The 27,294-nt window shown below is 37.9% G+C and overlaps 1 protein-coding gene across 2 annotated transcripts in view; it reads right to left on the bottom strand.

Moving 5' to 3' along the window:
* LINGO2 (leucine rich repeat and Ig domain containing 2) overlaps positions 1-27,294 on the bottom strand; it is a 246,234-nt gene that overhangs the window by 180,167 nt on the left and 38,773 nt on the right. Inside the window, exon 2 of one of the 2 annotated variants that reach the window (XM_069880620.1) lies at positions 1,508-1,550. The gene's annotated coding sequence lies outside the window, so the exon portion shown is untranslated. Of the gene's footprint in view, positions 1-1,507; positions 1,572-27,294 lie in introns of those variants that run through there. The other variant, XM_069880621.1, reaches the window with a different exon arrangement.

Genomic DNA, 27,294 nt, shown 5'->3' on the forward strand with positions numbered 1-27,294 from the left:
TAATTTGCATTTGCAGTCCTGACTGTTGGTTTGGAAAACTGATACCACCTAATTGTTGCATGTTAGAATATGCAACTCTGAAAGCAACATGGCTGTTTCTTCTCTACAACCTGGTTGACTTCTGTCCTCCCTGACCTGTCCTCCCTAACAATATACTCTAATTAAATGAACAATTACTGGGATAGTCACCTACTGAGAACTGGCCCAAAACCATTGAAATCACACACCCAGGAGTTAACAGAAGTTAATCCGAAAGTAAGAGCAGCATGCCAGCTAGTTGGAATTAATTAGGTAGCAAAGCTGTGGATAGGAATTTTCTCAGTAACACTGCTGCATAAAAAGTGTTATGACTGGCTGACTTGCTGTTTTCACTGCTGGCTGGTTCACTGCCTACTGGTGGAATAGAATCAGACATTTTTACAGTGGCTGAATGGAGTGCATTAGAGGAGCTGTCAGTTTCTTTGAACACTAGAAGCAACTCCAGTGTGTCATGAATGAAGCATACAACCGATATGTGTGCAAATCTTTTGCTTCATCTAACAGCTGTGACACATCCCAGTCCCACTGGAGCTACTGCATGAACAAAAGTTCTGAACATGGACATTAATTATTTCTGATGATGATGAATTTACCAGAAGACACCTGGGAACAGAAGCAAGAAGAAATTTGCCAATAAATATAGCATGGGCTGAGGAGGGCAGGATCTTCTCAAAAGTCTGTCCACGCATTTAAGTCTGGAAGTTTGTGAGCAAGAATACATGCATACAAGATCTCTGCAACAAACACTGAAGAAGTCAATGATTAATTCTTCTGTTGCATGTACGCATGCTTTCTAACCTCTCTAACTTCTCACTTACAGAATGAAGAATGAGCATAAGCATAAATGAAGAAGTATCAGCAGCCATTAAATAAAACACTAAAAACTGCAAGTACATTTTTAATTTCAAAAATTGATGCATTTTTATTTGCTATCTAATTCCTGATCGCTACAATTCCTTCCTCTTCCTCGCTCCCCATGTTTTGCTTTCTTTTTCTCTCCTTTGTCTTGGGTTCTAGAGCCTCATTTTATATAAAATAGTAAGCTGAAGTTCTGAATGAGTTACAGGAACTTGACCTTTGATGCATGTTTAGTCAAAACTAAGGTTCAATAAAGAAAGACTTAAAATCATGCAGAGATTGAGTTAAGTTTTAATTAATTTATCAGATTTCATGATTTAAGAGTGGAATTCATAAAACAGAGAAAAACTTACCAGTCTATAAATCAGTTAAATCTGTTCTGTCCATTTAAGAATGGCAAGATATAAGACCTCTGATCAACTTGTAGCGTCAACAAAAAGAACACAATATTCATCTCAGTAATTTCATGTAAATAAAAAAAAAAAATCCTTGTTGCAAACATAATACTAATGCCATTTCATTTTTAATTTTCTTGCAAGAGAACTCCAAACAGTAGTAGAAAACATACTCAGATCAAGCTGGTTTACTTTAAAAAGTGTAAATAGCATACCTGGAGACAAAGTGGGTTCAAGTCCTGGAGACAATCACTGCGCCTTTGGAAATAAAATTCTCATGTTAAAACTTTTGCAACTAATTTAGTTTAGGACAAAATTTCCTGTTATCTGAAATGTTTTACTTCCTTAGTACCAACCAGATGCTCCTTACTGACTTAAAGCTACTTTTAAGAGTTAAGTGTAATTTGTTCTGTTCCTCAGTTACTTTTTTCATTCCCCTCAGACCCTACTCAGTTTTGAGGTTTCTGAGATGAAGGTCCTCTGTAATATACACTCCTGCCCACATCAGCCTCCCAACTTGGATTTCAGCTTATTTTGTATGACAAAGCCTTGCAAGAAATCTTTCTGAAAAAAGTATTTTATGAAGTCAGAATCAACATTTTGTATTCCCTTTACAGCACTAGTTACTGTGGCAGCAGTTAACCAACAAACACTGTTTGAAAATAAATGTCAGAAAATAACATACGTAGCACCAATCTCTTACTTTTTTCTTTTTTTTTGAATGAAGAGGAATATCGTGGCTTAATTTCTCCTGGTTTACCAATACCGGTGTGATCACACCAGACAAAGCATTACAGATAGAGCACTGAGAACAGCTTATTTTGCACAGGAACACGTTTACAAGTTTTTCCAATTCTAAGTTCTGTTATTTGCACCTATTATGTGAATGGGATAATACTCTCTCATACTCTTGTCAAAGAGTCTTTGAAGAAATTCCTTTGCTCCTCTACATCTAGCATGATTTCAGAAAAGTGGTGGAAATTTATAGTGTTTGAAGGCCTTGCCCCTTGAGTTCAAGACATCCTCTTCAGTTCTCTTGAAAAATATACAATTCTGGCATATTTTTCTGAGAGATTAGGAAGAAGCTTACTGCTACAGTAGCCTGTCCTTGCCATATCTTGTTCACCTCTATGTATATGTTTATAAATATAATACATACTTACATTTATATGTAGATACAGGCCTATATATGTAATTATATAGCATTGACATATTTTTAAATACTGGTGAAAATATTTGTTTATTTTACACCCCTTTGAAAATGTCTAATTCATAAAATTTTGGACTTGCTCCATCCAGTTTTCTGTAAGTGTGAAATCACCTGTCATCCTTGAGGTATAAGAGAGCTATATTCCAAGTACTGTACTGGCATTTTACTACCGAGCTTGCCTTACTACAATAGTACATAGTACAACCATCTTATCCATATTAATTTCACAGATTTAACCCCTTAACAGCAAAATATGAAGCTTTTAGGAATCATCCAAGATATTTCCCCTAGGTTCATTTCATGAAATGATCTCTGTAGTAACCACTACGATAGTGCAATAATCAAAGTACCCTTGTTTCCATAGCTGCTGCTTTATTCACTAGCACAAAGAGTGTATTTCCCCACCTTCAACAACCTGACTTGTGACTCCTTGTGAGGGGACAAAAGGCAACCTAATAAGCATGCATACTGAATCTGGGCAGATATAAGAGGTTTGTAGAGATGCACCATGAATGATTCAAAATTAATCTTCTGTAAAATTCCAGATCCTTCCTTATGTCATTCCCAAATCTTAGGAAATTTTCAGTTTATTAGATAATCCCTGAAATTCACAAGGCTGTTCTCAAAGAGAGCAAGTTTCCTAGGTACCTAGCTCAAAAATGAGTCATATATTTATGTCTCAATAAAATGCTTATTAGGAATAAGCTCTGACTTTTTTGGTGTAGAGAAATTACTTTTATCCCTTAAGTATATACATCTGTGTGCAGACCAACACACTAACATTTATTTCAATTTAAAGACACTGCGACTTCTGACAAACTTTTTTGACTCCATTAGCCTAGATATAAGAAAGTAAATTTAGACAAGTGGTTTTACAGAAAAAAACAGCTTTCCAAATTTTAGAAAGGAAATATTTAGCAAAAACACCCCCAGAAACTAAAATTTGGTGATTTGAATGGATCAACTTCATAGAATCATAGAATCATAGAATCATAGAATCATAGAATAACCAGGCTGGAAGAGACCCACCGGATCATCGAGCCCAACCATTCCTATCAAACACTAAACCATGCCCCTTAGCACCTCGTCCACCCGTGCCTTAAACACCTCCAGGGAAGGTGACTCAACCACCTCCCTTGGCAGCCTCTGCCAGTGCCCAATGACAGAAGTAAAGAAGTTATTCCTAATGTCCAGCCTAAACCTCCCCTGGCAGAGCTTGAGGCCATTCCCTCTTGTCCTGTCCCCTGTCACTTGGGAGAAGAGGCCAGCACCCTCCTCTCCACAACCTCCTTTCAGGTAGTTGTAGAGAGCAATGAGGTCTCCCCTCAGCTTCCTCTTCTCCACGCTAAACAACCCCTGTTCCCTCAGCCGCTCCTTGTAAGGCCTGTTCTCCAGCCCCTTCACCAGCTTTGTTGCTCTTCTCTGGACTCGCTCCAGAGCCTCAACATCCTTCTTGTGGTGAGGGGCCCAGAACTGAACACAGGATTCGAGGAGCGGTCTCACCAGTGCCGAGTACAGACGGAGAATAACCTCCCTGGACCTGCTGGTCACGCTGTTTCTGATACAAGCCAAGATGCCATTGGCCTTCTTGGCCACCTGGGCACACTGCTGGCTCATGTTCAGTCGCTGTCAACCAACACCCCCAGGTCCCTCTCCTCCAGGCAGCTTTCTAGATAGACTTCTCCTAGTCTGTAGCTGCACAGGGTTGTTGTGCCCCAAGTGCAGGACCCAGCATTTGGCCTTGTTAAACCTCATGCCATTGGACTCTGCCCAGTGGTCCAGCCTGTTCAGATCCCTTTGCAGAGCCTCCCGACCCTCCAGCAGATCAACACTTCCACCCAGCTTAGTGTCGTCCACAAACTTGCTAAGGATGCACTCGATGCCTTCATCCAGGTCATTGATAAAGACATTGAACAGGCCTGGACCCAGCACTGAGCCCTGGGGAACCCCACTTGTCACTGCCCTCCAGCTGGATTTCACACCCTTTCCCACCACTCTCTGGGCCCGGCCATCCAACCAGTTTTCCACCCAGGAGAGTGTCTTGCTGTCCAGGCCAGAGGCTGACAGTTTCTCAAGCAGAATGCTGTGAGAAACTGTGTCAAAGGCTTTACGGAAGTCTAGGAAGACCACATCCACAGTCTTTCACTCATCCAGCAGCCGAGTCACTTGAAAGTATATGTGAAACAAAGGTATTAATTTCAGGGAAGTAGATCTTTCTTCTGAGAGGAATGATTTGGAAAAATGTACTAAGAGTTGTTGCAACAGTAAGAAAAATGCCCTCCTTAAAGTATGGATAACTATATGAAAGGTAGAAAGCATTAGCAGAATACAATTTTTTAGCCATAATTAATACTTACTAGTATAAACATGTGTTTCACTAACACCTTATAAACAGAGAACGCAGTGTGCTGTAAAGCTTCTTCCAATACTGCTGTACATGTTATGTATTTATTTTAACTACATATTTCCAAACAGATCTTTATTAACTCTTTTGCTCTCTTTGGTTCCTCCCACCCCATTCTTCTTATTTTTAAAATGCTTACCTAGCATTCAGAACTAACACTGTAACAGTGGTTTAAACTTCAGCTGATGTAGCACATAATACTCAAAAAATGCCTTTTTTTTTTTTTGGTAACCAGTTGAAGTCAACGGAGACAAAGATTATCAGCTACCTCCCTTCAGGTAGTTGTAGAGAGCAATAAGGTCTCCCTTCAGCCTCCTCTTCTCCAGGCTAAACAACCCCAGCTCTCTCAGCTGCTCCTCGTAAGACCTGCTCTCCAGCCCCTTCACCAGCTTCGTCGCCCTTCTCTGGACTCGCTCCAGAGCCTCAACATCCTTCTTGTAGTGTGGGGCCCAGAACTGAACACAGTATTCAAGGTGTGGTCTCACCACCTTGTCTTGTGATGACACAAGAAATGCTGCAGTGTTGTCTTGTAACAATTGATTTGTTGTAGATGGCAAGCACTCAGAGGCCTCCTCTGGACAGCAAAGCCAGACTGGGATCTGTGGGCCAAGGTATCCCACGCTGACACTTGTGGGATTGGTGCTGCTGCAAGTGTACATAAGGAACACGCTTTTGCAGCACCTTTGAAGGCTCCCTGCATAACAAATTATGGCGGTAGGATTCTATCCAATGCATTGGGCAGTAAAGTTTTTATATTTAAGCACAAAAAGGTGCAACTCAATGGACAGAATAAAAATTCCCCAACAAGAGACTTGCAGTTTAGTGGTTAAAAACATGCAGATTCTCTTTGCAGAATTGACTGGATGGTAAACATGATATTTCCACATGGCAGATGGATTTATTTCATCTGTAGTTACAACATAAAATCATTTTTCTTTGATGATGCAACTCTTGGAAGTTTCAGAAAAAATATATGTCTTGCTGGCATGTCCTGTGAATATTATTAAATATTTTGGATTGAAATGCCACATAGAAGAACAAAATACAGTGTATTCAGGTATGCACGTAGTATGTATCTTATTGCATGAACCAGAAGGATAATATGAATTCCTTTTAACACAATATATATATAATCTGTTTTCTTCACAAGAATCATCCAGTCCAAAAGAGTCAGATGAGTAATCTATAAAAATAAATTTCCTTAACTGAAAACAATTAGGAATGTAATAATAAAGGCACAGTTCTCACAACAACTAAGAGATAATTACTGAGCTTCTTTTGTGATTGATGAACAAAGACTTGGAAAAGAAATTTAATCACTGATTTCTTATCATATACTTAGATGCCAAATGTGATCACATAATTACAGATGAATACATTTCTATCTTTATTTTATAAATAATCATGTCTAGCATGCTGATTACAAAAGCAAGAAAAAAATAAAATCTTGGGGGTTTATTTCATGGAACAGTAGTGGGTATTCAGTTCTAGCACACAAAGGTGGATAAAGGCTTGCAGCTGTACGAAGACATATACAGCGCAAATCAACTCAGCTACATCCAAGGGAAAGATTTGCAGAAAGGTAAAGCTTGAATTGCCAGGACACTTTATCAGGAATCAACTTCATTACAGGCACAGATGGAATATATTGTCAGCAGGATGTGCTACAGGAAGGTACATATCCAGCAGTTTCCCATCCTGGTCACATCACATCCCTTTTCATATTGTCGTTCTTTAAACAGCATTATCATAGAATCATTGAATCATAGAATAGTTAGGATTGGAAGGGACTTTAAAGATCATCTAGTTCCAAACCCTTGCCATGGGCAGGGACATCCCACAAGATCAGCTAACCCGGCCTTGAACACCTCCGGCATCCACAACTTCCCCTGGTAACCTGTGCCAGTGTCTCATCACTCTTACGGTGAAGAAATTCCTCCTTATACCCAGCCTAAATTTGCCCCTCTCCAGTTTATACCTGTTCCCCCCCGTCCTATCACCACAAGCCTTTGTGAACAGTCTCCAGCTTTCTTGTAGGCTCCTTTCAGGTAGTGGAAGGTCGCTATAAGATCTCCTTGGAGCCTTCCCTTCTCCAGGCTGAACAAACCTAACTCTCTCAGCCTGTCCTCATATGAAAGGTGCTTCAGCCCCCTGATCATCTCTGTAGTCCTCCTCTGGACCTGTTACAACAGCTCCATACCCTTCTTAGGTTGAGGATTCCAGAACTGGACACAGTACTCCAGTTGAGGTCTCACAAGAGAGGAACAGAGGGGCAGAATCCTCTCCCTCCACCTGCTGGCCATGCTTCTTTTGGTGCAGCCCAGGATACAGTTGGCGTTCTGGGCTGCGAGTGCACACTGCTGGCTCATGTCGAGCTTCTCATCGACCAGCACCCCCAAGTCCTTTTCTGCAGGGCAGGTCTCAATCACATCATCCCTCATCATGTACTGAAAACGGGGATTGCCCCAATCCAGGTGTAGGACCTCGCACTTGGCTTTGTTGAATCTCATCAGAAGCACACAGGCCCACTTCTCCAGCCTGTCCAGGTCCCTCTGGATGACATCCCATTCTTCCAGTGTGGCAACTGCACCTCTCACCTTGGTGTCATCTGCAAATTTGCTGAGGGTGCACTCAGTCTTGCTGTCAATATCATTGATGAAGATATTAAACAGCACGGGTCCCTTACTTCCTCATTAATTAGTTCTTTATTTTTCTCTATCTATAACACAGCCATCACTTTTTCATTCTTAGAGGCTTAGTCTTTTTCACTGACAGCTGCTTTTCATATTTTAAAGAACTTTGAACTGATACTGTTGTTTGCTATCTGCACATGTACATTTCCTGACATGAGGTTGAGAACAATGCCACTAACATGCTGCTACTAAATGTAACCAGAAAAATGCCCTGTTCATTTACCTCCACTCCACCTAAAAAATTCTATATTTTGCCAAGAAAAGATGTACTGTGCTTAGTCCATGGAGTGCTATAGATAGATTTCTAGAGAGTTAAATATAGTATTAATAAAGAAAAAAAAACAACTTGATTCAATGCAGACAACTTTGTTTTCAAAATAAGTTAAAGGAAAGTGAGAACAGTGAACCTTATGTAACACTGAAAAATTATCAGCAATATTAGCAGACAATGAAACAAAGCAGAACCCATAAGAACATCAGTACACATTTTCAGATTCAGTCCTTTATCAAAATGTGGTATGCCATTGTGTACAATTATGTAAAGGGAATGTTCTGAGAGACAGAGGCTGAAATTTTACTTCATTTCAGTGAAAGTGAAATTTAGTCCCAGTCAGAGCCACGGAAGAATAGAGCACCAAATGGCAGCATGCTGATTTCTTTTGTGCTGCTGAGATGCTGCACAGTGCCAGTGTGACTGTTTTAGCAAAGTTGGCCCCTCCCCCTGCTCAGCAGCGCACCTGCAGCAGTGCATTTGAGCAACTTGATAGCAATGCATTCAGGGAGGATAAAACCCACATGTGCAGCATAGAGATGCCCCTTATAGACTACAAGCTTCTCCCTTTAGCTCTTCATAGAAAGTCCTCATGAGCTTGCAGCGAAGTCTGAGAGGGAAGGGGGTGTGTGTTTGTGTTTATGCGAGCGTCCATATGTGTGTATAGGAGCTGCTTTAGGTAAAAAACCTGTGACAGCTGAAATCTTATTGCTAGAGTCAGACTTGCATGATGCTCTGCAGTGGAAAATCTTTCTGATGGCATCTTTTTTCTTCTTATGTTTTGGCTTTAAAATAAAAGAAAATAAAACAAAAAGAAAATCTAGGACAATTTCTAGAACCTTTTCCTTATCCAGTATTACAAACAACACAAAACTATCATTAATAATATCTGCTATAAAGCCTTTTTCATCCAGCTCTTCAGTTAACCTTCAGTTTGGAGAATGTTTTTACCGAAGTAATTTAACTGTAACTGAAATTACCTCATTGAACCAGGAATTTGGAGCAGGGCAACAAATAAATTTCCATAAGCTACAGCATCCTACACATCCTGGGGCAAGGAATGATGAGAAAACAGAAACTACGTGTGTTGCCAAAAATGAAATTAAAAAAAGGTTATTTGAAGTTGCAAGTTATAACAATTCCCTACTGACCCTTAATTTACACCTTCTGTTAACATCTCACAATAGGCCAATTTAAACTGCTCAAAAGGAGCCCACTGTACCTCTCGTATCTTCTTTAATTTCACCTCAGAATTCATTCCACTTGATGGCCACTGTGACTGGGATGAGAACTAAAATCCTCTATTTATGTTGCAAGCAAAAGGATGGCAATAGCCATCCCAGCTCTATCAAATGGACATATTGCTGTTCATTACTGATCTACATCATTTGAGTGAGAAGTGTCTTAACAATAAAGCTCCCAAGAGCAGTTGTTTCTAGGATAACTTTACAGTTGTGTCTCTACAAGTGTTGTCAGAAATGGACCTTGCTCCATTAAACCTCAGCCTGACAGGTATCAACACATACTTTGAGGTTGTAAGAACCACTAAATCTACCTCTGATAAGACTTTACAGTAAGTATGTATTTCTTCCTGCTATGTAAAAAGCCCACAACAAACAAAAAAACCTTAATGGATTAAGGTGCACCTGGCTTGAGAGTTATTAAAGCAGGATAAAGACAATGCCCTCCAGCAATCAGTTACGAGAACAACTGTTATAGCAGAGTGTATCAGCATGTAGCAGAGCTAACGTTCCGATCCTCCCTCCCCGAGTACGTATGCAGCAATTATGCCGACAATAACTGCCACATTCAGGTTTTCTAGAAACCTTAGTCACTAAAAACAGTTCAGAAAGGGCTAGATTTCAAATTCTTTTCACGACAAAGAGTTCAACAAATGGATGAAACGATTATCAGCATCCTACCTGTATTCCTTTAGACTTGGTTCAGATGGTTATTTTTAACAATGTCATTAACAAAATCTACCAGGGAATAATCACAGAATCACAGAATAACCAGGTTGGAAGAGACCCACCGGATCATCGAGTCCAACCGTTCCTATCAAACACTAAACCATATCCCTCAGCACCTCATCCACCCGTGCCTTAAACACCTCCAGGGAAGGTGAATCAACCACCTCCCTGGGCAGCCTGTTCCAGTGCCCAATGACCCTTTCTGTAAAGAACTTTTTCCTAACGTCCAGCCTAAATCTCCCCTGGCGGAGCTTGAGGCCATTCCCTCTTGTCCTGTCCCCCGTCACTTGGGAGAAGAGGCCAGCACCCTCCTCTCCACAACCTCCTTTCAGGTAGTTATAGAGAGCGATGAGGTCTCCCCTCAGCCTCCTCTCCTCCAGGCTAAACAACCCCAGCTCTCTCAGCCGCTCCTCATAAGGCCTGTTCTCCAGCCCCTTCACCAGCTTTGTTGCTCTTCTCTGGACTCGCTCCAGAGCCTCAACATCCTTCTTGTGGTGAGGGGCCCAGAACTGAACACAGGATTCGAGGAGCGGTCTCACCAGTGCCGAGTACAGAGGGAGGATAACCTCCCTGGACCTGCTGGTCACGCAGTTTCTGATACAAGCCAAGATGCCATTGGCCTTCTTGGCCACCTGGGCACACTGCTGGCTCATATTCAGTCGGTTGTCAACCAACACCCCCAGGTCCCTCTCCTCCAGGCAGCTTTCTAGACATGATCCCATTCAACAATAACTTTTGAGATTCCATAGTTTGCTTTTTATTCTACTTTAGAATTAAAACGAAAGCTATCTGAATACTCCTTTTTCAAAGCAGAGCTGAAGTCTGTATTGAGTGCATGTTGGAGCTTTACTTAGCTGGAATTGCATGCATGTGTCAATCAATAGACTGATGGCTGACTGACAGCTTTAGTGTAAGTAGTTTAATGCTGTCTGGCTCTAAATAGTTTTGCTGACTCATTTAGATCAGCTTCTCCACCTCTTATCTCTCCAAATCAGTGTAAAAAGGCTATGAATATGGGTTACTCACATCTCAGCAATTTTACTTCTGCTCCTTTTTGGATCAGCTCAGTACAGTTGGATTCATCCTAATATAGCTGATGAAGGAACAGAAATAACAGTCCTAATAGCATTATGCCTCAAAGGACTACTACTGAAGGCAACTTAGACTAGCTGAGAATGTCAAGATATATAATGTGGACTATACTGAGAGCACAGAAGAAAAAGGAGTAAATTTTTCCTGTCCTGACACCTTTCCAGTTTTACACACAATTATAAATGCATACCTATTCCTTGGTTTTTCGAGTATTTTTTATATCTGCAAGTACTCCATTAATTCATGATAATTATACACAGAAGCTTTTTCCTGGGAGGAGAAAGATAACATGATGTTATATGGCATTAGGAAAGACTGGAGCAGGAAAACTAACCTAAAATCAGGCACCAAGTTAAGAAATAGAATTACTGCTGTTTTTACTTACTGTCCTCATTGTATGCTTAATAATACTTTATCCTTGCAAGAAACAAGCTATTTTACAATTAATGTATTTTACTGAGCACAGAACAATGAACAATTGCTGCTTATTAATCTCAGCTCTATTTCTTCTCACATAACTATGATCAAAACACATTTTTCCTTCCTGTAACATCATATTAATAGCACAGGTTGCCTTACTGAGCTCCTGAAAGCTACTTCTGTGATAGAGTATTAAGTTCTGGTGTCCATGGTGAGAAGAAATACTACTTAATTCTCCTATTAAGGAAGACTTGGGACAGGGACATTCACAAATAAACGAGGTAGATAGAAGAGAGGTCTTTGTAAGCAAGCACGCATATTTTGTCTGTTTGAGAAAAAGAAGCTGGATAGACAACCTTCTTACTCATTGATTCTTAGAACAGATCACATGGGACTCATTTTAAGAGGGACCAACGTAGCATTTTTTTCCTGTGCTGGTGATTTAGCAACATCCATTAATTTGGATGCTAGGCAATTTAAATCTAGATTGATGTACTTTCCCTACCCAGCTCCAAACCAAGCAAAACATGTGCAGATGTCAGAATCAGACTTTACATTTTCACAGTTCTTCAAATCATATGTATGTTATCTAAGTGAACAAGGTATGTGAAAGCAAATTTGTGTATTTTGAATTATAAGCAGTCTCTACTTTCAGAACAATTCATGGAACTAAACTGCCTTTCATTCCCGTATTCCCAGAAGGAATCACTACAATGTATATGTGTGTGTATATATATATATATATATAAAATAAAATAAAACTCCTGTGCCTGCTATAGCAACATATTCACAACAGGGCTAACTAATCAGATTGAAGTTGCCTGGCTTCTGTCAGCATACAGCATACAGCAAAAAAAGAAAACCAGTTTAGGATGAAAAGTTCATTAGGACAACTACAAAACACAGAATGCCACGTGCAAACTTGCCCCCATAGATACATACTGACTTTATAAGATTTGAAGTGAAAAGCTGAACATGCAAGAGCATTCAGTCCACCTGAATATACTTCTATTTGGACCTGCAAAATCAACTGCTTGCTTATTAGAAATGAGTTCTCAACAGAAATCAACACAACGGTAAGATGGACTGAAAACAGCATCAAAACTATGGCTTTATCTGGAAGCAGCCCATACAAATATTGCTTTAAAGAAGAGAGCCATTAATGGACAGTGATACAAGAACACAAAAAAGGAGAAACCCTGAAAGGTTAATAAAATAAAATCAATCACAAAGCACAAACAACCACAGTGTAAACAACTCAAGATTTCAATTTTAAACAAATGAGTTGTCAGAGAACAATGTGGATGGTAATGCACCAAAAGCAAAAATCAATCACAGTTCATTGTTATATGCATCTAAAAAAAGCATTGTGAATAACTTCTCAAACATTCACAAGAGAACCTGAGGAAGACCGTATTAGTGAATGATAGTTTCTATTGTTAGCGGTCATTATTAGAAAACAATAATAATTAATTAAAAGATATCCTCCTAATTAAAATTGCTGAATTGGGTTACATTTGCTATTGTTGAGCACTCTCTCCCTGAAATGCTCATCTCCCTTTTTAAGGGTCATATTCCACTATATATAATTAGATTATTTAGCAAATAATTGCATATAATGGAGTTTCCAGGGAAGGCATATATATTTTTCTGGAGGCAAAGATCAGAAAAATAATAGTATAATTATGTTGCATGGCCTTTTTAGAGGAAGATAAATGTATTCTCCCATGACACTACGTTTTTCCATCTTATATGTGCTAATTCTATTACTGTAAAGCCAAACAAAGAGATGCTATTAAATCTATTTATGCCCCAAACCCAAGACCACATGGCTGTCCAGATATTGGTAATGTATAAGATAATCTCTTATTGTTTTCTACAAATTGATTTTTAGCAGAATTTTTATAAGCTTCTAATATCATCATAATTTTGTCTGAATGTTCTAAAAAAAAGAAATTCAGATGCATTCTTATTGCACTTTACTATTCTTGTCGTGTATAGCTATTACTGCTTTAAACCTACTCAAAAAATATACCAGGCAAATGAAATACAACTTTTTTTTTCAAAAACCTAGAAGGAACTCATTCCTTCTTTTGTTAGGTGTGTGGTTACTGCAGGTCCCTCATTAAATACAATTAACAGAGACACTCTGTGTTGAAGACTCACTGTGAGCACTGCTGGGGCAGAAAGAACAGCCTTACTGTGGGGCATTGCCAGGCACCTGGCCATCACGGTGGAGAACACAGAGGATTGGCCCCACACAGAGGTACAACTGTTGGACCTTGCAGGGTGCTTTCTCATGGGCGTGTGGGTCAGTGAGCTGCAGGGATATCACAGGCACAGGTACAGCTGGAGCCAGAGCATCTCTCCTGCAACAGCAAGTGAGTGTGTGGAGGTGCCAAATGGCCAGGAAGGAGGTTTCAACAGGGCTTGTAAGGGGAGGTGTTGTCTGTGCAGCTATGTGTGCAGGCAACCATAGAAGCTTGCATGTATGTTCATAGAATCATAGAATAACCAGGTTGGAAGAGACCCACCGGATCATCGAGTCCAACCATTCCTATCAAACACTAAACCGTTCCCCTTAGCACCTCGTTCACCCGTGCCTTAAACACCTCCAGGGAAGGTGAATCAACCTCCTCCCTGGGCAGCCTGTGCCAGTGCCCAATGACCTTTTCTGTGAAGAATTTTTTCCTAATGTCCAGCCTAAATCTCCCCTGGTGGAGCTTAAGGCCATTCCCTCTTGTCCTGTCCGCCGTCACTTGGGAGAAGAGGCCAGCACCCTCCTCTCTACAACCTCCTTTCAGGTAGTTGTAGAGAGCAATGAGGTCTCCCCTCAGCCTCCTCTTCTCCAGGCTAAACAACCCCAGCTCTCTCAGCCATTCCTCATAAGGCCTGTTCTCAAGCCCCCTCACCAGCTTTGTTCATGTAGGGAGGGGAATTGTAGCATTTTGGGATTTGCTACAGAAGTATGCCTGAAAAACTGAAGGTGTTTAGTAATGTTTTGTAAGTGTTCAGTATTGTGGAGAATATGTTTTTGTTGTTGCTATTGGTCTCAAACGTATAATTCTCTGATTACCACTTAATTACTTGCTGTTAACAATAAACAGCTTTGATGCTGATTTGATTTAAACCACTTCAGCAATACCATTTTTCTATCAGTTGCTATAATGTGGGATTTTTTTAACAAATTAGAATGATGCAACTTGAAAAAAAAAGCCCACAATAAAAGCATACACACACCTTCATCATAACATGGACATTATCACGGACACAACACCTTCATCATAACAAGTGAACAAATGATTTTCTCTCCAGACACACTTGCTGTGTGATTTCAGAGGTAGTGGCTTTGCCTTTTGGGAACTTTAAAGGTACTTCTCTATTTCACATGGATGCAGGTCAGATATGTAATCCATCAGTGACTGAATGGTTCTCAAATGTTACACTGATAAAAGCTTTTAAAAGAATAGTACAGCTAAATACACTTCTCGTTCTTTCTAGATCTTATACAACTTGTTTTTAGGAAGCATCTGTACACATCCATTGAAATATAGACTTTCACACACTAATATATAAAATTAAGCCTGTAGATGGATAATTAATATTCAATACATAGTACAATAATTAATTTCATCACTTTAAACAAAATATTCTGGGTTGTTAGAGAGAGGATTCTGTCTCTTATTTTTTTTTTTAAATGATATACAACATCAATTTAAAAGACATCTATTTGAAACCAACAGCTTAAACCAGCAATTCTGGTCAGCTAGAACAAACCCCAATGCCGTTATATACTGTATCTACTAAAGGCCTGATACTGACTACTATTTGCCAGTTTCCTATGTTATTTCTAATTACTTGGAGCACTAAAGCAGAAATAAGGAATGACTGCAATCCGACAACCAGCAGAAACAAAAGGAAGAATCTGGAAGAATATTATTTGGGAGCCTAGTAAGGGGAAACATGACATGAAGGTGGCTTCAGCAAATGTGGAAGCAATTCACTTATAAGTCAGTCTTTTAAAGGTAGCACAGGAGAACAGCTGATGTTATTTACACAACAGGACACAGTTCTCTGAAAAACCGATGAAACCAAGGAGATTTTAGAAACTCATTTAAGTCAAAACCACAAAATAAAATGTAGAATAATATTAAGTAGAATAATGCATAAAAATCACCATAAAATATAAAATAAAAGTGAACAACATGTCATTTTCCTTTCCTCATATGTTACAAAAGAGGCTGAGATTACCTAATAAAACAAAGAGACTATGCATTGAGGGTAGTTGTTTTTATTATTTTTTTTTGTAATATAGAACAACTGTTGGCCTAGATTGCAGTAAAACCTCACAGAGAGGTTTTTGACCAACTCGCTGCTGTTCTTTGTGAAGATAAAATATTTCTTCTTTATTAAAATCCAAATAAGCTTATGAAATTCTTTTTTAGGGGATGAAGGGGGAAAATGGCAATTATGTATTTTATTTCTTACTTACTCATATTGCTTAACTTTTATTTCAAACACATATGGAGGGGGATATACTCTGAAGTCTACAACCATTTGGCATCTACCTCCTTTGTTAGAGACATTGAAAAGCCACTTGTAGTTTGTCATATATTGTGATTACAAAGGATTTCCCAACACAGACATATTATGTTAAAGACCAAAACACAGTTAAACCAGTGCCATCTGTGGTACAGAAGGCTTATTAGATTTGTAATTAGTTTATTTTAATAGAATTACCCCATGTAAATTATAGAGGCATCACCACTAGTGTAGACTAGTAAATGAGTCTACACTAGGTGGCTTATGGGCTTAACTAGATTGATGTGTACTTCAACAACTCTGAAGGTGCAATTTACCATTCAGGGAGCAAATTAAGTGATCATATTACAAAATAACATTTGGTTTATTGGCCATCATGCATCATGCTGAAGAAAATGAAATTAAGGTTACAGTAATTAATTCCTATTTAAAGGAAAAAAGAAATTCATAATCAGTGGCACTGTTTAATATGTATATTTGCTTCACATGTTCAACAGAAACGATGCAGTTGGGTTACTTCACTGATTCAAGGTGGCTCTGTATCCTAAGATGACTTCTGTACGCTGGGAATATCCAAGGTCAATAATTCTGAATGGGCTAAGAAGCAGAGAGCTAGTAACAGGTACTCTTCTAAATGACAACTATTACATCTGGATACTTGTATATGATGTTTATGGAAACAGAAAAAGAAGACAAAACTATTTATTAGAGAAAAAAGAGAGGGTAGGAAACAGAACTTGATTTTTTTTATTGCTATTCACCCTACTTACACTAACTCCTCTAGTAATGATTGTTGCTCTTTCACCCCTTGAGTCCTCAGATTTTTTCTTCAACTCCTGCAGCTTGTCACCTTTACATCTTTTTCTCACATCATCATGTTTTCTTAGAATTTGTGCAATGCTGACTTCTGTCTAACTCATAACAGGCTTAAATATACCACAAAGCGAAGGGATAGAAACAAAGAATATTTCATGTCAATAAAGCTCCTAAGACACTAGGTGAGAATAGAGGTAATTTTAAAATTAACTACGATGGTATAAGGAACACATTTTCTTTGTCTTCGAATACTCTATTTTAATTGTCCTCTGGAATTTACTACCAAACGTTATGCTTGAAATATCTCGGCTATTGAATCTTCTCAAAGCTGAGGCACTTACACTGGATCTGGAGACACTGATAATCATAGAGGCTGAAACTGAACCACTCTAATCCCTTTCTTCAGTTCTCAGGAAAGAGGACATCAATTGTAAGGATAATTGAAAGACTTATTTTTGAATAAGCAGTTAAGTACTTGCTTGGATCCAACTGACTTTGATCACTATTAAGTACATTCATGAATGTCCTTAAACAGGAGTGATTCACTGAACTGTAGCCCAGAGGAAGCACAATGTTGACATTGCTAATAAATGCAAAAGCAAAAAGAAATGTAACTTGGTAACTTATAAGAAACTATTTGTAGGTCATCAAAGACTGCAAATGAAAAACAAACTTTCTTGGACCTCCAGTTCACATTTCAGACACAATTTTCGTCACTCTGCAAGATAATGTGGGATAATTTCCATAATACTAAAAAACTAATATGAACATTTTCTTTACACGGTACTTCTTTCATAGGAAGTATATTGTGAAATATCAGAATATTCAGCTCCTCAAGGGGAGTCCAGGGGTGACATATTGGCTGGAAAAACAAACAACCAAACAAAACCTATAAAAAATATGCAACCAATATATTAATTTTATTCCAGAAGTGCCATACTCAGGTTTCCTGAAAAGTAAAAATCTTTCCTTACCCTGCACATGGAATAGGCTTCATTGCTATTCACTGCTTTACCCCACCTTGCTTTTTCCAATATGCTTCCTTTCAAAATACAATATCTTTATTTTCCTCCAGGAAAAAAAAAAAAATCTCCATGGACTGACAGAAATAAAAGAAGGCTGACCAAAATCATGCAGATCAAGGCAGAATATGAAACTGTTTGACTATTACTATGTCATACACATAACGATGGAGGCATATTTGACCTAAAACCCCTTCTTACATAATTCTTCTTGGAAAAAAAAGAAAAAAAGGAGAAGAGGTCTGAGAGATTACCTGGATCCTGAATCCTTTCTTGGACTTTGTTGCTTATATTTGCTTTTGAAGACCTATTAAACTGTAAAGTGAGATATATAGTTAAAAGCAGGCTTTGAGAAGAACATCAAAACACCTCAGGTAAGTGGTTCTGGTAGCTTAAAGTGCCAAGAGGATTCAGTTGTGCATACTTTCCCATCTGTTTTAAATCCTCTAATATTATGGGAAAACTGTCTATTAGCCTCATTACTACAGATGAGAAGTTTTATTAACTTGGATTAATGTTGTTATGATATCTGTATATAGGGAATGCAATGGTGATTGCATTAACAATTCTCAGTTGGTTAGAAGTGGTAGATTATGGTTATAAATCTTGGCTTTGATTATATCTGCATAATAAAGTGCAAGGGAGCCCACAGCATTCTGAACCTCTAGAATGGGGATACTTTCATGAGGAAAGAAAAAGTCATAAAAAGTCCAAACTCATAAAGTAGTGACATTTACAAGCCAATGGCATTTACACACTAATGGCCCTTACAAGCCAGATACATTAAAGCCTTTGGAAACCTAGAGGTTCAGAGAGACACTATATAGATGCCAAATACCCACCCCCCGTAAGCATCTGCCCTCCTTTTATTTCAATGGATGATTTGCATCTGCTTGGTTTTGAAAACAAATATCTAATTCTCCTCCCTGTCCCCTGAGACTTTCCTTTCACTCTCACAAAGACAGCCTTTAATTATGTGGTCCCTAGATATTCCATTACCATTGGAGGAAAAGCTGTCAGAAGACTTGCAGATCAGTTTACTTCTGCTCTTTGTTCATGGGGAGCTGCTTTGACCTTGCAGATAAATTTTCATTTTCTTTATTTGATAAGCTTGTTTACGTGGAGCTAATTGTTAACATTTTAGTATGTGCAAAAGGGGAACAATGATAGAAATATTTATTTAAAAAAATTTTCCAAGTACATAAAGCAAATAAATCTAGTTGGTTGTGCATATAACAAGAATTATCTTTACGCACTGCAAGCATGAACGCCACATACTGAGCATCAAATTGGCTTAGAAAACTGTGGTTTGCCTTATGATCAGTACCATAAACAAGATAAATCAGTCCATTTCCTGTACTGCTCATCCCACCCAGCAGAGGATTTAAGTTGCTGTGCTCCTTGAAAGGGAATGTAACACTTTTCATAAATTTGGATGGTGAGGAAGAAGAATCTTTGCCTACATTTTGACTTAAATGGGAAATCATGTGTACTACATAGAAAGAAGGTAAGATGGATCATGCTTAAGACTATTTTGAGACAAGGACTCTAATTCTGCTTGTCAGTAATCCAGGTAGAGGGCTATTTTCCAACCTACTTTGATAGGTGCATGAGGAATGTAGAAGGTGGTCACCAGAGCATCGGCTTGTAATGCTGCTAAAATTACAGATTGTCTGTCTTCATGCTCTGCACATCTGTGCATTAACTGACATCAAACCTGAAGGTGAAGTGACAACCTTAAGTACCATATCAGTATTGCAGACATGGATTACAAAATGCCAAGGATTTTAAGGACAAGGAAGATACCAGTTCTCATAGATATAAAGGTAGGCTTGTACTGCATTTTGGGGAAAGTCAGCTCTACTTCTATTAACGTTAACACAGTTGAGAGATGCATCACTTGATGATGAAAGGAACTGACAACTATTCACAAGAAGCCAACTAAACAAGCGAGATGCACGAAAGTCTAGGTTAGTCTAAGTTCCTCTTCATTTTGGTGATTTTTCAGTTCAAGAGTAAATCAGGTATTTTCTAGATCAATCAATGACCTTACAAAGAAGTTCTCTAGCAGGTTTTTTGTAGTTTGTATGTTTGGGGTTTTTTGTTTGTTTTGTTTTGGACGTAATACCTTTTAAAATATAGTTGAACTGATAAGCAAACAATTTGGTAGCGTTTCAGAACCTGCTGGGTGAGGTAAGTATAGACAGCTATTTCAGTCTAAAATATAAAAAATGTCTTCTTGGGATGCATTCCTGCTACACAATCATAAAATGGTTTGGGTTGAAAGAAACATTTAATGATCATAGAATCATAGAATCACTGGGTTGGAAGAGACCCACTGGATCATCGAGTCCAACCACTGCTATCAAACACTGAACCATGCTCCTCAGTGCCTTGTCCACCCATGCCTTAAACACCTTGAGGGAAGGTGACTCAACCACCTCCCTGGGATCACCTAGTTCAACCATGCTCCTGCCTTAGGAAGGGACATGTTTCACTAGATCAGGTTTCTCAATGCCCCACCCATCTGTACCCTGAACATTTCCAGTGATGGGGCATCCACAACTTCTGTAGTAGAAAAATATTTTTTTAATGTCCAATCTACATCTACTCTCTTTCAGTTTAAAACCATTGCCCCTGTCCTGTCACTAGAGGCCATGGTAAAAATTCCACCTCCACCTTTTTTATAAACCTCTAAAAGGCTTCATTAAAGTCTCCCCAGAGCTTTCTCTTCACCAGACTGAACAACTCCAACTCTCTCAGTCTTCTTCATAGGAGAGGTGTTCCATTCCTCTAATCATCAGCCCTCCTCTGGATCCAATCTAAGAAGTCTGTGCTATTTTTGTACTGGGGTTCCAGAACTGGTTGCAGGCGGCTTCTCATGGGACGATAGTAGAAAGAAAGACCTACCTCCCTTGATCTGCTGGCCTTGCTTCTTTTTGTGCAGCCCAGGAAAAAAATGGCTTTCTGGGCTGGAAGCGCACATTGCCAGCTGTCTAGTAGCTTCAGGATGGGCAAATAATTTCATTACATCAATAATACATTTAACAAAATGAAATGAATTTTCCTACTTAGGTTATCTCACTAGCACTCTTTCACAATAACTGACATCAACAGTAACTGATACATGCCAGCTTCAGTTTGATGTATAATCTGGAACTGCTTCCTAAGGATATGGAAAATAAGATATTTCTGTACTTATTTTCAGAGAACTAATGAAGAAAATAGCAAAACAATGTTAACCAAAACAGTGGGAAGATGTTACTAAGCATAGGTTAGTATCACTGCATAGGAGAAGGTTAAAACTGTTTGCCAGTTATCACCCAGAGGGAATCTGCAAAACTATGAAGAAAGTTGCATGATTTGTTACTTTGTTTTACAGTAGGAAGCTAGTTACAACTGGACCCACTCCTCCTTCATTAAATCAAATATTTCATGATTACTAATGATGATTAATGATGTAATGACTCATTACTATATTTTGTTAACAAAGTAGTAGTCAGCGATCTCCTTCATCCTGGACTCAAAGGTTCCTTTAGTTATTAGATACATAAACCAGAGAGTGCTGCCAGTGGTAGAGAAATTTTCTTCCTATTAGTTACACTTGCTAAACAAAGTAGGGAATGTTTGTATATTTTTGATGAAAGAAAGACTATCAAACAATGAAACTATCAGTATAAAAATTAAAGGACTAAGTACATAATCAGAACCAGGATCTAAGTCTTAGATGCTTATCTTCAGATTACTTCTCTTCATCTATATTTTCTGCACCTGCAAGTTTCCTGAAATTTCAAGGAATGAAACTTTATAAAACATCTATTTTTATTCTTAACTCTTCCAGATCCTGATTAAGTCATGTTACAAGGGGTATACATGTAGTGGCTCCTGAACATAAGCTTTCAGTATCAATAAAAGGTTGCAGGAAACAGGGACCTTCATTGAAAAAAATGCAGCAAGGCTCATATGATATTATCATAGAATCATAGAATCATAGAATAGTTTGGGTTTTGAAGGGACCTTAAAGATCATCTAGTTCAATCCCCCTGCCATGGGCAGGGACATGTCCTATTAGATCAGGCTGCCCAGTGTTAACCACACTGCAAGTGTGTAAATGAACTTCATTAAAATTTGATTCAAATGAACGAAAAGACAATGACTGTTTACTGCATATTCACACCAACACTTCTTTGTTTATATTTTATTTCCCTTACTTGTATTTCATTTTCAATGCTTTTCTGCCTGAAGGAAACATCCCATTTATGTTCGGGAAAGATGCCTGAATCTCAGTTTAAGTATAAATCATAAAGTTTGGTCTGACGTAAATTTAAATAGAGTACAGTACACATAAATAAAGTAAGGATTTGCAGGCCTGGGCTCATTAGCTAGGCAGAAAAAAAGGCAAAGTTTTCCATCAAGGCTGATTTGAAATATAGGATGAGATCCCTTATTCTATGTTACACAATATAGTAAAAAAGAAAAAAAATATATCTTGAACTATCTGGAAAAAATGTTTCCTAGAATAGTAAATTGGAAGGATCCTCTTGACAGAACCAAAAATAAATAGCAGGTAACAGTGTATATATTACAAGCATGAAACTAAACCAGGGAATGTAAATGGGAGCAGAATTAACATACATGGAATTTCTACTAATTTTTCCTCAAAAATTTTGCCAGTTGCCAATTGGCATTGCTATGTGGGCCAGATCAGTGCATTAAGTATATGGACATAAATCACATTCAAATCACTCTGAACTACTGTATAGTAATTTGTATGTTCCTATCCAGCTGGGCTGCAAAGATGATGCATAATTCTGTATACAAGATTTTGAAGACATTTCTTGACAAGAAGAAGTGGAAATGGAAGACTAGAAATCAAGTGTGCAGCCTTGTAGGATAGACTGAGAGGACTTCAGTGCTTTAGGTAATTTTGTTTGAGCTAGTTCATCAGTCCTGTAGTCACCGTACTGAACAGTTAATCTGTTAGTAGTTAATCTAAAAACACATGCTCCCTTCAGCTGCAAACTTCCACGATTAGCTTGTCAATGATCTGAGAAATGCTTTTGCATATCAGTTCTTTAAAAAAGCTGCTTAACCACAGACACCATTACTTTCTTCAAGTTCTTTAACAGTGAAGTCCCAAAGAAGACTGTCAAAAGTTACAATTTATGCTGGAGAAGCAGAAAACAGAATATGTTCTCTGTTTTACTGCACATAGCTACAGACTGGAGAATGGCAGGAACGTGAGTGTTGGAAAGAGGTTACTTGAAGATGGTACTGTGTAAAGGTTACATTTGTGACATTGAGTGAAAAAAATCATCCACTTCTTTAAATTCCATACAAGCACTTGTGCATAGAACATACCAATAACAATGAATTTATGCAGCCTTGGAAAGCAGGGTTGGCAGAAGGTGATAAAAAGGAATATAGTGATTACTGTGTGAATAAGGAGCAAGGTCCAAGGAAATTACAATGCCAGTTATAGCTTTTAGTTAGCCTTTTAGACATTTCAATACTTGAGAAGAGATATTGATTCTGCAACAGACTAGGGAATTACTGATAACAGTAGCAGTATCTACACAAAATATAACAGGCCAATCACACTCTAAAATCCTTATCAGCATAAGTCCTTATTTCTTTTTAAGTCTCAGCAAAATGACACTGCAAGATACACACTTCCAAGCATAATTGCTTTTGAACCATCTTGAAGGGGCCAGATTGCTGTCTAGTGCAGATCAGCTTTACTCCATTAATTTATAGTTCCTAAACATTATAGTTGTATTGGAACTTCATTTATTGACAGTTAAAGCTATGGAGCACTCTCTCCCTCTGTCCTTTTCAAAACCGAATCCAAGACTCCAGGTAGACAGAAATCATGAAATATTGCAGGAACTTAGAATCAATTCTTATATAGTGAACCCTGCACAGGAAGATGTTGACCGTCTTTCCAACAAAAAGATTTTAGAGACACCTAGGAAGAGATAAAACCACATAAAAACAGTGAAGAGAGACACCTGAGCTACCTCTCCAGGACAGCTTATTAGTAATGAATGGATTAGGGAGGCAGAAACAAGTGACTGTAGAAAGCAAATCATAGCCATTGCTGTCAGTCAGCAATATGTGGTACGAGACAGCAGCTTGGCACAAACTACCATGACTAAACAGGAATAGTTATTAGGATGAACAGAGATACAAATGAATGAGAAACACAACAACAACTGGAGAAATTAGGGAGAGAAGATGATGGATAAGCAATGTCTTTGGAGAAAAGTTCATCAAGCAAGCCTAAGGCGGGTGGAAGATGCAAGTATCTGGGGGTTTGGTAAAGGCTGAGATTAGAAAGGGCACTGAGAACACACACAAACAGGAGCAAAGAAATGAAAGCATGAGCGTCTTGATGATGATGATTATTATTATTGTTGTTGTTATTATTAGTAGTATTATTATTATTTTCTTCCCTACAAAGTGAAAATCAACTGCAGAAGCTTAACTCAAAGTATATTACCTGCTAATACCTAACATTATATAGTAATTCATGCCCAACTATGATTATCCCAACCAGAATTATTTAATGGGATTGCAATTAGGAAGCTGGGAATGTGGGTAATTTCACTAAAGATATATCTGCAGAGGTATAAGACAAGCACTGCTAGAGAAATGTTCAAAACCTTCAAAATTACTCAAGATAATTGTCCAACTAGCAACACAGATCATATAATACGAGGAATGCAGGTAGAAAACTTTGGTCTGTGGACCTGTTGCAAAACATGACAACTAGAAGTATATTAGCTCACAAAAGATTCACCTTACAGCATTCTCAATACAGTGCTAAAATAGACTCAGGCCATCACCAAACTTTTATTGTTCTGAAAATTGAAAAACAAAAAAACCCCTAATATAAATAACCTTTGTGGGCTTTTTAAGCCATGGGGAGAATTTATAGTGTATTACTTTCTAGAATTATATTAAAATAAGTATCAATAAACTATGAGGACAGCCTGAAAAGTAAATAGTCTCTCCTACCTGCTTCAAGCACTTGAAACAGATTAAATAAAACAGAGCACTGCTTCTGTACATATTAGTATTTTAGAGTGTGGGCAGATAATCTATTACCAGGCAAAACCTCCCTATAACTCTCTGGAGGCTGCTGTCCCTGTCTCTACCTTCACATCTTATAATGCCATGAGTGCAAAAATAAATATTGACATTACCTGTACCATTTTGGTTCTGTGCTTTTGTGACCTTCTGTATCAAGACTTAGGTAATTCTATCTACTTGTGCTAAAACTTTCTTCAGAAAAACAATGCCATTCAAGTATAGAAAATAGAATACCTTCTCTGTTCAAATGTTAGCAAAGGGAAGAATTCAGACAAATGGTAACAACTAACTAAATAAAAAAAAACTGTAATCAAAAAAAAGAAAAAAGACAATGAAAAAAGCTGTTAGGAGAAGAGAAGATTTACATGCAGAAGATGTTGCTGCTTACAATTAAAAACAAATCACAGACTTGTTATGTATTGCAAGTCCCTGTAGATATCAGATGCTAAAAGGAGAAAATGCATAGAAGGAACTTGATGAATTGTACATACAGACCTTTCAGAATTTCTTAAAAAGTATAAAGCTTTCATTATAAAATTATGAATTCTAGCATTAACATCCATCACTTTCAGCACAATGAACAGATGAAAAACTAACACGAATTGAACTTGACACAAAGATGGTAGTTCCAAGATGAACTAATATATACAATTATTATATTCCAATTCCCACTGAAATTTTTAACTATCAGAAAAGTGAAGTTTTACCCAATGCTAGCAATTTTAATTGCAACTGTTACGCTTCAAAATGAAACAAGTCCTGAATTAATGAAAGTCAATAGTTTACCCTGATCACTATGGGAACGCAGCATCTTGGAGACTAACTGTATCGCTGTGGGTTATATATGATAAGGCAGTCACATCTCAGTTATAGTCTTATTCATTTCCAAACCATATATCAATGACAAATGTAAGTATAATATGAATAGTTGTCCCATAAAAGAAATAAACATTAGATACATATATACGCATACATATATATATGTATTTCAGTTTGGTTTAAAATGAAAAGACCTCAGCTGAAGTATGAACTGTGTGAGACAACCAAGCATCTTTTTTTTTTTTTTCATCCATAAATACGAGTTCATTACGCCCTTCTCTACTGGAAAAATCTTTCTCAAAGAAACTTAGCTTTTAGCACTGCACCTGGATTTTTTTTCAGTTCTGCCACTGCCTCTCATACACTACTTTTAGCCCATTATATCACTTTTCTATGACTCAGTACATTGATGTCTGAAATGGTGCAACGATATCTGTGTTGCAGCTAATTGATGCTCTCACATGCAAGACAGCAAGAAATGAAAAGCGCTATCTAGGAATGTCCTAGGTAGCCATTGGCAAGGGGACAGGACTATGACTAGCTAGTCTTGTACACATTAACTCTGTTACAGCCAAAGAAAGCTAAGTATATGATGACAGATTATGGCAACATGCTTTTGAAAGAACATGCATCGCACAAACATATTTATCTTTGACTGAAAGATGAACCGGAAACAAAATAGATTTACAACAAGTGTGCTAAGGCTAACATTCAATATAAAGGACAGAAGGCCACGCCACAGTGGCAGATAAGAAAAAGTTGTATTTTTGTACTTTTTAAGCTAACTTCTATTCTAAGTAATATTTTTTCTCCTAGTCTAGCAATATCTAAAAGGTACTGAAGTGAGCTGAGATGTAATTCATGTCTTTACATTGCACAAGTGGCATACAGTCTATTTTAAAGTGTATTTTACCAGATAAAATAAAATAGCAGATACTTGCACTCAGATAGATCCACCCAAGAAACACACATTACTGCCACGTTCATACAAAACACATGAAAGAAAAGGAGTTTCAGAATGAAGATCTTGCTTTGGTATTTAAATATTTCTGGTATTTTTCCTTTAATTTTTTTCTGAGACATTTTACAAAATACTTTCACCTCAAGATAATCCCTTGTAATGGAATAAAGTTCTATATTTCCTCAGAAAAAAATAATTCAAAAGCTCTTAAGTCCAAGAAGTTAATTTTTGATTTTTAGAAATCCATTTAACATAAATTTTGAATGTATCTCCAATATGTATATACTAATAGGTTTTAATATGGAGAATTTGTCAGCTTATATTACACTCAAGAGTTCAAAAAGTTAGTGTAATTTGCTACTCAAGGCTCTATTGCTAGACAGACGTAACTCCAAGTAAACTTCCTAAATCTGAAAAGGACAGATTTGTCACTTTCTGATTCAGTCTGTCTTTGTCATTATCATTGTCATCACCACTTTCATGTTTCTTTAAGTAAATATTGCATACCAGAGCTATTCAAACGAATTGTATCAAATTAACTCCAAAGAGACCCCTACAACAAGAATTTCTTGAAATATCTTAAATAATCTAACAAATCATAGAATCATAGAATAACCAGGTTGGAAGAGACCCACCGGATCATCAAGTCCAACCATTCCTATCAAACACTAAACCATGCCCCTTAGC

This window comes from Phaenicophaeus curvirostris, chromosome Z, assembly GCF_032191515.1.
Source record: "Phaenicophaeus curvirostris isolate KB17595 chromosome Z, BPBGC_Pcur_1.0, whole genome shotgun sequence".
NCBI lineage: Eukaryota > Metazoa > Chordata > Aves > Cuculiformes > Cuculidae > Phaenicophaeus > Phaenicophaeus curvirostris.